We start from the raw sequence: 12,064 nt of genomic DNA on the forward strand, positions 1-12,064 counted from the left end.
CGTTGGGTGTTTAATTAAGGTGAAACGAGCTTCATCTTAATCGTAACTCTAAGGGCCGAGTTTTGACCACAAAGAGTTGTGGGCCCACGGCTAGCTTACACCTGAACCATCGAGGGTCACACTACTCGTGCACATGAGATCTTTGAATAAACGGTCAGAGATAAAATAGTTTATCTTTGCATGATTGAAGTCAATACGATTGGGTCCAACATTCGTAATTTGGAATTACGAATGAGAATAAGAAAAAGGAAAAGAATAGGCGAACATTGTAGTGGACTTTCAAAATAGGGAAGTTTCCAAATTTAGAAAGTGCACTGAACTAGGGTTTCCACTTTTGGAAAGTTGGAAATTGAGAGTTGGCACTCGTAATGACGAGGACTTTATAATGATTCCGAAAATTTAATCGTTGCAATTTTTCGGTCATTGAATTGAGAGAGACGAGCAAGTAAAGTACTAGCGAACTTAAGCTGTTGGGCCCGGTCCAACTTAAGCCCGCTAGGGTTTTATGCAAGACACTATTAATACAAGATATATAGGTCTTGCACATATGAGAACACAACCCTAACCCTAGCCGTCACTCTCTCTCTCTCGGCCACTGTAACAGCCCGCATTTTCATAAGCATTTACATATGATTATATTGAACATATAGTAAATACGAATATACATGCATTTCATGAATCGCGTAGCAATTTGTACGTTCTCTGTGTGTTTATGTGATTTAGATACATTATAGTATTTTTAGAAGTAGACATTATTATTAATTGAGTAGTTGATTCTAATTATGTGATTTAATGAATTATGTGCTTTAGTCCATGGATTTTAATGATGTGCTTTAATTGATAATTAATCTAGGATTGAGATGATGTGAAATTAGTTTTCGTTATAGTTTAATTGGTATCCTATGGAATTTATATGAATTATATGTTTTAGTGTGTGTATTGGCCGTGTGTTGTGTGTGAGGGAAAGTGAGTTACTCCCTAAGTTTATTAATTACTAAGGACTCCCCTCTTCTCTTCTATATTGCTAAGAAGCCCTCAAGGTATGTTCTCCCAAATTGCTAATAGAACCCCAATGTCTTTTATATTGCAAATAAGGGCCTCATCTCCCCAATAAATAAACCCCTCCTCTTCACATTCTCTTCATACCAAAACATCAGCCAAAAGGCCCTCTCCTCTCCCTCTCCTCTCCCTCTCCATCGAGCCGAGCAAAAACAGCCCCAAAGAAGAATTCTCTTCTTCCCCTTCGAGTCAAGAAGCTCCCATCAAAGCCCCTTCCTCTTCTCTCTTCGATTCCTCTCCTCCTCTCGAAAAGAGAAACTCCATCTTCTATCTTCAGGCAACAGCGCCTTCACATCCTTCAAACTCAGCCCCAAAGCCATCCAAGAGCATCCAAGCCAAACCCGCCGAAAATCCACCGAGCCTTGGGTTTTCTTACTCCTTCATCTTCGATTTCTTGCTCTTGGGTAAGGACCTTGGTCTTTACTGAAATAATAACCTAATTAATATAAATTATATGGGTTTTTATGAATTATATGTTAGTAGTTTTAATTTTGGGCTTTAGAAGATAAAGTTCTTGATGAACACTAATTGAATTTCAGTTTCGTAGCTTCTGATTGTATTGCATGTCCCATCGGGTAATCCCTAAGATAAAATTATGAAATTTTATGGTAGTCTAGATCTTTCGGTTAGCTTCATGTGGATATAAATTATGCATAAATCGGATTTGTATTGAGTGAGTTATGAATCGTTTTCTGAATCTGCACAGTTTCGGAGTCATCCACGAATTATGTGTTAAATAGATTTTTATACTACCCTTATTGAAGTGATTTCACTCGAATATGATTATGTACTTATGAATCTAATATTCTACAAAATTGGGTAACTTTTGGATTAAGTGATGAATTATTTGGTATTTTTAAAGTTAGTGGATCTGTTCTGAATTTCTGCTTATGTTACTGCACTAAATTGATTATATCTCTTACATAGATGAATTTCTTCATAAACTGTTTTAACCCTATAAACACGACCCAGATATGAACATGTGTTCCAAATTTCATCAGGTTTGGATCTACTGTTTAGGAGATATGAATTTCTGAAGTTATAGTGCCTAAACTGCCAGATCTGTTTTGATCAAAGGTGTAGATATAGATTACTAATGAATTTTCAGGTTTTCAGTTTCGGAGTTTACTGCATGTTTCACAGATGCCCTGTTTTCCAAAAATCACGAAAGTTGATGGGTAACTAGATCTTTCTGTTCTCTTTAATTTGATATATTTTAATCATCAATAGGATTTCAGATGATTAAGATATGAATTATTTACTAAACCTGCACAGTTTTTGAGTCAGCTGAGATTTGCTTTTAAAATCGATGTTTTTCCTAGTTAACTTCTTTAATTCCACTTGGAATGGATTTATAACTTATAAAACCAGTCTTCGACAAAGATGTGCAGTGTTTTAACAAAAGTTTGATTTATTGGGTATTTTTAAAGTGGTTGGTTCTGTTTCTGAAAGTGTGACCATACTACTGTAGTGTTTTACTTATTTCTCTTAGGCTACTGGTTATTTTGGAAAACTGTTTTAAAGGAATCTATTCCACTGATACAGGAGTATTTTGTTAAAGTTTCATAATTTTTGAAGTTATGGTCTAAGAGATATGTATTTTTAAAGTTAAAAGTGTCAAAACTGCCGGATTTTCCTAAAAAGGTAAACTACTTGAATTAAAGGGTCCTTTGTGAGCATGGTTTAAACTCTTGAGGCACAACTTAACATAATTGAACAGAGATGAAGTTTCCCATGAGTATTGAGCAACATCTAAGAAATATTCTTAGACTAATCTATGATTAGAATACTAAGTTGTTCTTTGATCTTACTATGTGCTAGTACTTATAATGAATTAGATTTCCCGATGATTCTTTAAATAAGAAGCGATGAATTTCATTATGTGTATTTTGAATTATGTGATTTACGCTTGTGAGGTATAAGTATGTATATGTATAAGTATATTTATATGTATATCGATAGTTTAGACCTATGATGTTATAGGCGTACTCCCTTCGAGTTGAGGAAACTTATAATCCATAGTTATAAATTAGAGTATATACGTATAGGTATAGGTATATATATGCATATAAGTACCTATGTGTGTATACGTGTACAAGTATATGTGTCTTTATTACTAATGTCTGATCTATATGTGCTTACTATATCCTCGGAAATTACTTCCGAATTATGTGATTTAACTCCTTCGAATTATATGAATGATATAATTGGAATTATTATCGTGTTGCTATTAAGATCATCGACTTGCGTGCATTCATCGAGTCATTAATTGGTATTGCATGGTCTACTATAGAAAGGTCAAAATTGTGACGTTGCTACGGTTGAATAGACACGGGATACGGGGGGCCGGTATCCCAACAACAGTTACTATAGAACTATAGGGTGGTTAGCTCCCACCGAATGATCGGGCTCAGCATATAAACGTCTATTGCCGATGCTTACGTTAAGGTTTTGATAGGGATCCCGTCATACGCATCTACGCATAAAAATGATTTTGGAAGAAAAATGATTTTCTTTTAAAAGAAATTCCGTTTTGTTTAAAAAGGATAATTTCGTTGAAAGGGATTTTATGTCTAACACGGATTTCCTAGTAGATTATGCACTAATTTACAAGAAAGATTTCCGAAATGATTTTCAAATAGTTTTCGAAACAAAACCATATTATGTGCGTATATGTGTTATTATGTGCTTGAATATGTGTGACGTGCTTGTATTTCACGGTTTATGATGATGAATAGAGATAATCTAATTAGTTGGAAAGAACATAGACGAATGATTTTAGGATTCCCATAGGTCGTGAGAGATGCGATGAGAGAGGCGTGAGTTCGTCAGACTAAGACTAATGTCCTTACTGAGCCAGTGTTTGGGCTCATGCTTTTATGCAAATTATCTTTTCAGGTTCTCCAAGCTATTTAGGAAACCGGCGGAGTGGAGTTCGAGGAATCACGAGCGTTTTAACTCGTATTTTACCACGTCAACGTTTTCTAAAATATCTAGCCAAGATATCGATTTTTAATTTTGTACTCTGATTTGGGAACCCGATCTATTAAACGGGGGTATCTTAAATAAAGTTTATTTTCTTCCGCTGTCTTACGAGTGTTTTCTAAACCCCGGTGATGTTTTATGTGGATTATTCCGCCACCTCGAGATTATTTTCAAAATCCCGTTCATGTTATGGTACACTCTCTATGAAAAATCTTATTTTCTGATTGTGGGTTAGATTTGAAGTAAAGGGAAATGGTTCTAAAATTTTAAAGTGGTTTTTCTCAAAGTTCAAATTTGTTCCAAAAGTCTTTAATAAAGTTCGTGTTTTCTAAAATTTCTTTTAAATCATTGAGGGTGCTACAACGTGGTATCAAAGCAGTGTTTAATAGACTGGGTTCCTCGTTATGGCTCAAGGCACATGTGATTCCTCCTCCCATTCCCGGCCTAAGTAATAAGGTATGATTCTTAGTTATAAGGACTTGAATTAGAGAACTTAGAATTTTATATAAATTTACTCATTGACTATATCTCGAGTTGATCGTAGTAAGATTTACAATCTCTTAATTGCACTATGTAATATGAGTAATGAGGTGCAGATAATTTATGTGATTTTGAAGTTTTATGTAATTTGGTGTATGCCATATTGTTGATCAAATAATTGAGATAAGTACCCCGAAATGTTTGATATTTTACGTTCTGATTTAGAACTAAGTTTTATGTGATTTATAATTGGTTAAGTGATTCAAACCTTCTTTGAATATTCCATGCTATAATATCGTTGATTGAGATTTGCATGTGGAATTATTTAGTGTATTGAAAAATATTCGTTTCCATCAAATAAATTTGGAAAGTATTTGATATTTTGTTTAATTGATAAATATTTTTTTTTGATTTATGCTCTACCTTTGTGCTTGTTGATTATGCACGTTTGTTTAATTGGAAGATCTAAAGTCATGATGATTGTGTAATGATTGAACTTTCGAAGTTTTAGGAATAGAACCCATTTTTCAATCAAGTAAGAATTTTCAATAAAACTTTCAAACTTTCACTAAGTTGGATTTTAATTTAAAAAGAAATTCTCTTGATAAGAGAAACTCGTTTTCTTGAATTTTTCCTTGAATTTACTTGAACGAAGTGGTTGGTATGAATTGTTGTCTCTAACTTATTTTGAATGGACTTGATGATCTAGGAGTATAGCAATTGAATTAATGGGTGTATAAATTAATTAGTTATTTGTACCTTATATATAAGGTTAGATCGCATTAATCCTGGTTTACTTAAACATACTTGAACAATGCGAATGTGAGAATTAAGCATGCTGTCCCTCGATGAAGTTTAATTCAAATTATTTTAAGGTCACTTTACAACTTCGTGAATCTCATCGGTAAAGAATTATGTGATATACTATAGATTTCTCACTAGTTCTTGTCATATGCCCATTTCTTGGTTAATCTATCTTATATGTTCGATTTCCTGAAATAGTTGACTAAGTGTGCTATTAATATTATGTGACATGTATGGTAGTTTATGTGACAAAGTATGATCGACTTTTGTTAACAAATTAAGTACATGTGCAATTTAAATTCATATATATATGAATTACATGATTTTTCTACGGGTGTGGATTAATTAATCTCATACCTCTGTATGCATATGTGTATGCTATTTGCATTTATGACGTTCAGATTTCTTGATAATTGCATATTTGTGACTAAATTATTTTCGAAGATTCCCATCGATTCATGTAATTGATAATTTGGACCAAACTAGGTGTCTATAGAATCTAATCGAGCTAGTTGCCTTTAGATTTTGATATTTGTTATTTTGACTATGTGAAATTATGTGAACTATGTGCATAGTCAAGTTTTCTTAGTAAATTATTATACTTTGATATTTCATAATTTTGAATTTATAAGTATATACTTCTTTAAAAGTGTTTTCTCGAAAATAGTTGAGACCGGTTTCTAATTTTAAGATCTCGAAGTTCTTTTTGATAAAACCTCTCAACTTTGTTGGTGATTGAAAGAGGCACGTTTTAAATTATTCACGATGTTGATAAAATATTTTGTTTCAAAATAGACGCAGCTTTATGATAAAACTTATCTTGAATTTTCTTAAAACTCATGTACCTGTATTTCTATGGTCCCAACTATGTGCGATACTTTGATTTTCGAAATTCGGATATTCGAAGTTAACGGTAGGATAATATATGACTTAATTGAGATTTTGAGAATTGAAATTGAATTTTATGAATAATGTGTTCTTTGGTAGTGAGTTTCGTGCATTATGTGATATACTTGAGTCCATGCCATATGCCTGAGTGATTTATTATATGCATCATAATGAAATTATTTTCTAGCATGTTAATCACTTTGATTGACTCTTTTGGATGGGTCAATTATAGAAATTATTTTTCAAATGATGACTTTCGAAAGTTTGTTTTTCTAAAACAGATGAATGCTTAATGATATTTGGATTCAGAAGGATTTTGAATTTTGATATTTCTTTTAAGCAAAGGGTTTGAAAATTTTTTTGTTCGATAAGATATGCATGGGTAGAAATTTGAAAGTTAAATTCTTACTATATGAATCATGTGTGTGCATTTTAGAGTATAGTTGCATCTAACATTTTTGGTAGAATCTATGTGGATATATGCGGTGCCATGTATTGAAGTGGATGATCTGTATCTTGTGTGAAACTTAGGTGCATTCTTAATGGTGCATTCATGAAATACATAAAAAGCGCACTGATTTGATTTGCATATTTTCAAAAATGCATGCAAACTTTTGTTTTATAGGAAATGAGTTTTCTAGAAATGTATAACTTTGAAGTTGGTAGTGAATTTATTCCTGATTTATGTTTGTACAAATCTATGTGATTATCTACAAATTTACAACTGATTGGTTTATAACTTGTTCGTAGTATAAATGGATTCATTAGCTTAAACTATATCATGTCTTGCATATTAGATGTTTATGGGTTTATGATACTATGTGTTCATGTAAACCTTATGTGCATATAAGAACTAGATAAGATTATTGTTGCATATCATACAACGCTTTCATATCATGCAGCCCAGAGGTGTTCAAAACATTTCAAAAGAAGGTAAGAGAAATTTTTAAAATATTTCAAAATTGAGTTTTGTTTTTATGATAATTAGAATTTTCAACTCGACTCGGTTACTATTTTCCCTAAAGGCTATCATAGTAGTGCTAAAACTCTTACCGGAATTTTTACAAGAAGCATGTTTCCTATTTATTTACAAAATATTTTGGAATCAAGGCGAACTTTTGAAAAGGTAGGAAGACGTTTTCCTAATTATTGTTAACCCCTATTCAAGAAACGCTATGTTGTAACTTGGTCTCATCGTCTTTTACGGGGAACTTTTCAAATTTTGAGGACAAAATTTATTTAAGGGGGGAAGATTGTAACAGCCCGCATTTTCATAAGCATTTACATATGATTATATTGAACATATAGTAAATACGAATATACACGCATTTCATGAATCGCGTAGCAATTTGTACGTTCTCTATGTGTTTATGTGATTTAGATACATTATAGTATTTTTAGAAGTAGACATTATTATTAATTGAGTAGTTGATTCTAATTATGTGATTTAATGAATTATGTGCTTTAGTCATAGATTTTAATGATGTGCTTTAATTGATAATTAATCTAGGATTGAGATGATGTGAAATTAGTTTTCGTTATAGTTTAATTGGTATCCTATGGAATTTATATGAATTATATGTTGTAGTGTGTGTATTGGCCGTGTGTTGTGTGTGAGGGAAAGTGAGTTACTCCCTAAGTTGATCAATTACTAAGGACTCCCCTCTTCTCTTCTATATTGCTAAGAAGCCCCCAAGGTATGTTCTCCCAAATTGCTAATAGAACCCCAATGTCTTTTATATTGCAAATAAGGGCCTCATCTCCCCTATAAATAAACCCCTCCTCTTCACATTCTCTTCACACCAAAACATCAGCCAAAAGGCCCTCTCCTCTCCCTCTCCTCTCCCTCTCCATCGAGCAAAAACAGCCCCAAAGAAGAATTCTGTTCTTCCCCTTCGAGTCAAGAAGCTCCCATCAAAGCCCCTTCCTCTTCTCTCTTCGATTCCTCTCCTCCTCTCGAAAAGAGAAACTCCATCTTCTATCTTCAAGCAACAACCCCTTCACATCCTTCAAACTCAGCCCCAAAGCCATCCAAGAACATCCAAGCCAAACCCGCCGAATATCCATCGAGCCTTGGGTTTTCTTACTCCTTCATCTTTGATTTCTTGCTCTTGGGTAAGGACCTTGGTCTTTACTGAAATAATAACCTAATTAATATAAATTATATGGGTTTTAATGAATTATATGTTAGTAGTTTTAATTTTGGGCTTTAGAAGATAAAGTTCTTGATGAACACTAATTGAATTTCAGTTTCGTAGCTTCTGATTGTATTGCATGTCTCATCGGGTAATCCCTAAGATAAAATTATGAAATTTTATGGTAGTCTATATCTTTCGGTTAGCTTCATGTGGATATAAATTATGCATAAATCGGATTTGTATTGAGTGAGTTATGAATCGTTTTCTGAATCTGCACAGTTTCGGAGTCATCCACGAATTATGTGTTAAATAGCTTTTTATACTACCCTTATTGAAGTGATTTCACTCGAATATGATTATGTACTTATGAAACGAATATTCTACAAAATTGTGTAACTTTTGGATTAAGTGATGAATTATTTGGTATTTTTAAAGTTAGTGGATCTGTTCTGAATTTCTGCTTATGTTACTGCACTAAATTGATTATATCTCTTACATAGATGAGTTTCTTCATAAACTGTTTTAACCCTATAAACTAGACTTAGATATGAACATGTGTTCTAAATTTCATCAGGTTTGGATCTACTTTTTAGGAGATATGAATTTCTGAAGTTATAGTGCCTAAACTGCCAGATCTGTTTTGATCAAAGATGTAGATATAGATTACTAATGAATTTTCAGGTTTTTAGTCTCAGAGTTTACTGCATGTTTCACAGATGCCCTGTTTTCCAAAAATCACGAAAGTTGATGGGTAACTAGATCTTTCTGTTCTCTTTAATTTGATATATTTCAATCATCAATCGGATTTCAGATGATTAAGATATGAATTATTTACTAAACCTGTACAGTTTTTGAGTCAGCTGAGGATTTGCTTTTAAAATTGATGTTTTTCCTAGTTAACGTCTTTAATTCCACTTGGAATGGATTTATAACTTATAAAACCAGTCTTCGACAAAGATGTGCAGTGTTTTAACAAAAGTTTGATTTATTGGGTAATTTTAAAGTGGTTGGTTCTATTTCTGAAAGTGTGACCATACTACTGTACTGTTTTACTTATTTCTCTTAGGATACTGGTTATTTTGGAAATCTGTTTTAAAGGAATCTTTTCCACTGATACAGGAGTAGTTTTTTAAAGTTTCATAATTTTTGAAGTTATGGTCTAAGAGATATGTATTTTTAAAGTTAAAAGTGTCAAAACTGCCGGATTTTCCTAAAAAGGTAAACTACTTGAATTAAAGGGTCCTTTGTGAGCATGGTTTAAACTCTTGAGGCACAACTTAACATAATTGAACATAGATGAAGTTTCCCATGAGTATTGAGCTACATCTAAGAAATATTCTTAGACTAATCTATGATTAGAATACTAAGTTGTTCTTTGATCTTACTATGTGCTAGTACTTATAATGAATTAGATTTCCCGATGATTCTTTAAATAAGAAGCGATGAATTTCATTATGTGTATTTGAATTATGTGATTTACGCTTGTGAGGTATAAGTATGTATATGTATAAGTATATTTATATGTATATCGATAGTTTAGACCTATGATGTTATAGGCGTACTCCCTTCGGGTTGAGGAAACTTATAATCCATAGTTATAAATTAGAGTATATACGTATAGGTATAGGTATATATATGCATATAAGTACCTATGTGTGTATACGTGTACAAGTATATGTGTCTTTATTACTAATGTCTGATCTATATGTGCTTACTATATCCTCGGAAATTACTTCCGAATTATGTGATTTAACTCCTTCAAAATATATGAATGATATAATTGGAATTATTATCGTGTTGCTATTAAGATCATCGACTTGCGTGCATTCATCGAGTCATTAATTGGTATTGCATGGTCTACTATAGAAAGGTCGAAATTGTGACGTTGCTACGGTTGAATAGACACGGGATACGGGGGGCCGGTATCCCAACAACAGTTACTATAGAACTATAGGGTGGTTAGCTCCCACCGAATGATCGGGCTCAGCATATAAACGTCTATTGCCGATGCTTACGTTAAGGTTTTGATAGGGATCCCGTCATACGCATCTACGCATAAAAATGATTTTGGAAGAAAAATGATTTTCTTTTAAAAGAAATTCCGTTTTGTTTAAAAAGGATAATTTCGTTGAAAGGGATTTTATGTCTAACACAGATTTCCTAGTAGATTATGCACTAATTTACAAGAAAGATTTCCGAAATGATTTTCAAATAGTTTTCGAAACAAAACCATATTATGTGCGTATATGTGTTATTATGTGCTTGAATATGTGTGACGTGCTTGTATTTCACGGTTTATGATGATGAATAGAGATAATCTAATTAGTTGGAAAGAACATAGACGAATGATTTTAGGATTCCCATAGGTCGTGAGAGATGCGATGAGAGAGGTGTGAGTTCGTCAGACTAAGACTAATGTCCTTACTGAGCCAGTGTTTGGGCTCATGCTTTTATGCAAATTATCTTTTCAGGTTCTCCAAGCTATTTAGGAAACCGGCGGAGTGGAGTTCGAGGAATCACGAGCGTTGATGCCTTGACTGTTTAACTCGTATTTTACCACGTCATCGTTTTCTAAAATATCTAGCCAAGATATCGATTTTTAATTTTGTACTCTGATTTGGGAACCCGATCTATTAAACGGGGGTATGTTAAATAAAGTTTATTTCCTTCCGCTGTCTTACGAGTGTTTTCTAAACCCCGGTGATGTTTTATGTGAATTATTCCGCCACCTCGAGATTATTTTCAAAATCCCGTTCATGTTATGGTACACTCTCTATGAAAAATCTTATTTTCCGATTGTGGGTTAGATTTGAAGTAAAGGGAAATGGTTCTAAAATTTTAAAGTGGTTTTTCTCAAAGTTCAAATTTGTTCCAAAAGTCTTTAATAAAGTCCGTGTTTTCTAAAATTTCTTTTAAATCATTGAGGGTGCTACAGCCACTCTCCCCGCGGCCACCACCGCGCCGCCGTCGCCGGATCATCGCCGGAATCGGCCATCAATTGGCCGATCCCTTTCGGTACTCTTTTCTTCTTTCTTTTTCTTCCGTTATTTCTAACTATTACGTGTCTAGTGCCACGTGTTTAGTAGATCCAAGTATACGAGGTGAAATCCGAGAGGAAGAAGATCGAAGATCGAAGAATCGAGGAGCAGCACACGAGCCGAAGCCGCACGCAACCCCACGCGCCGCCCCGAAGACCGCGCGTGAGATTCACGCGCCGCCGTGGCCCGTCTCGCCGCTGCTGCCGCTCCACCGCTGCTGCCCCGGATTTTACGGATTGGTTTCCGTAGCAATCTCTGTTGGGGATCGTGCATGTATACGCAGCGGAATTTAAAATTTTATATCGAACTAGTTTCGATTACATGCAAAACTAATCACATAGTCAACGTACCTTAACGCTTCCGCCATACATATGGTAATTATCGATTTAATTGAAAAAGCGTAAAACCGAAAATTAGGAAACATGCTTATTTTAATTTCACAAAATCGAAACATGTAATCACGTATTACTCATGCTTGCAAATTAATAATCATACAAACATGTTCGAATCGAATTACGAAAGTTCCGATTTATTACCTCTTGTAGCGTGAGATTTCGACGAAACGAAATCCTAAAACGAGTCACGTACAAGCTGCAAATTACCAATCCACGGGCTGCAATTCACGGCTGGAACAAGCTGATCCAGCAAGCGGCGAATGGCAACGAACGGCAG

General features: G+C 33.9%; 1 long non-coding RNA gene across 1 annotated transcript; it reads left to right on the top strand.

Annotated features, from left to right (window-relative positions):
* The first annotated feature begins 621 nt into the window (after positions 1–621).
* Positions 622–11,148, top strand: LOC105973571 (uncharacterized). Its single transcript, XR_016033115.1, has 3 exons — positions 622–1,463; positions 3,958–4,500; positions 10,826–11,148. It is a non-coding gene; the product is annotated as an uncharacterized LOC105973571 (long non-coding RNA).
* Positions 11,149–12,064: the final 916 nt, after the last annotated feature.

Source organism: Erythranthe guttata, chromosome 8, assembly GCF_056151865.1.
Source record: "Erythranthe guttata isolate IM_541 chromosome 8, IM_541, whole genome shotgun sequence".
Taxonomy (NCBI): Eukaryota; Viridiplantae; Streptophyta; class Magnoliopsida; order Lamiales; family Phrymaceae; genus Erythranthe; species Erythranthe guttata.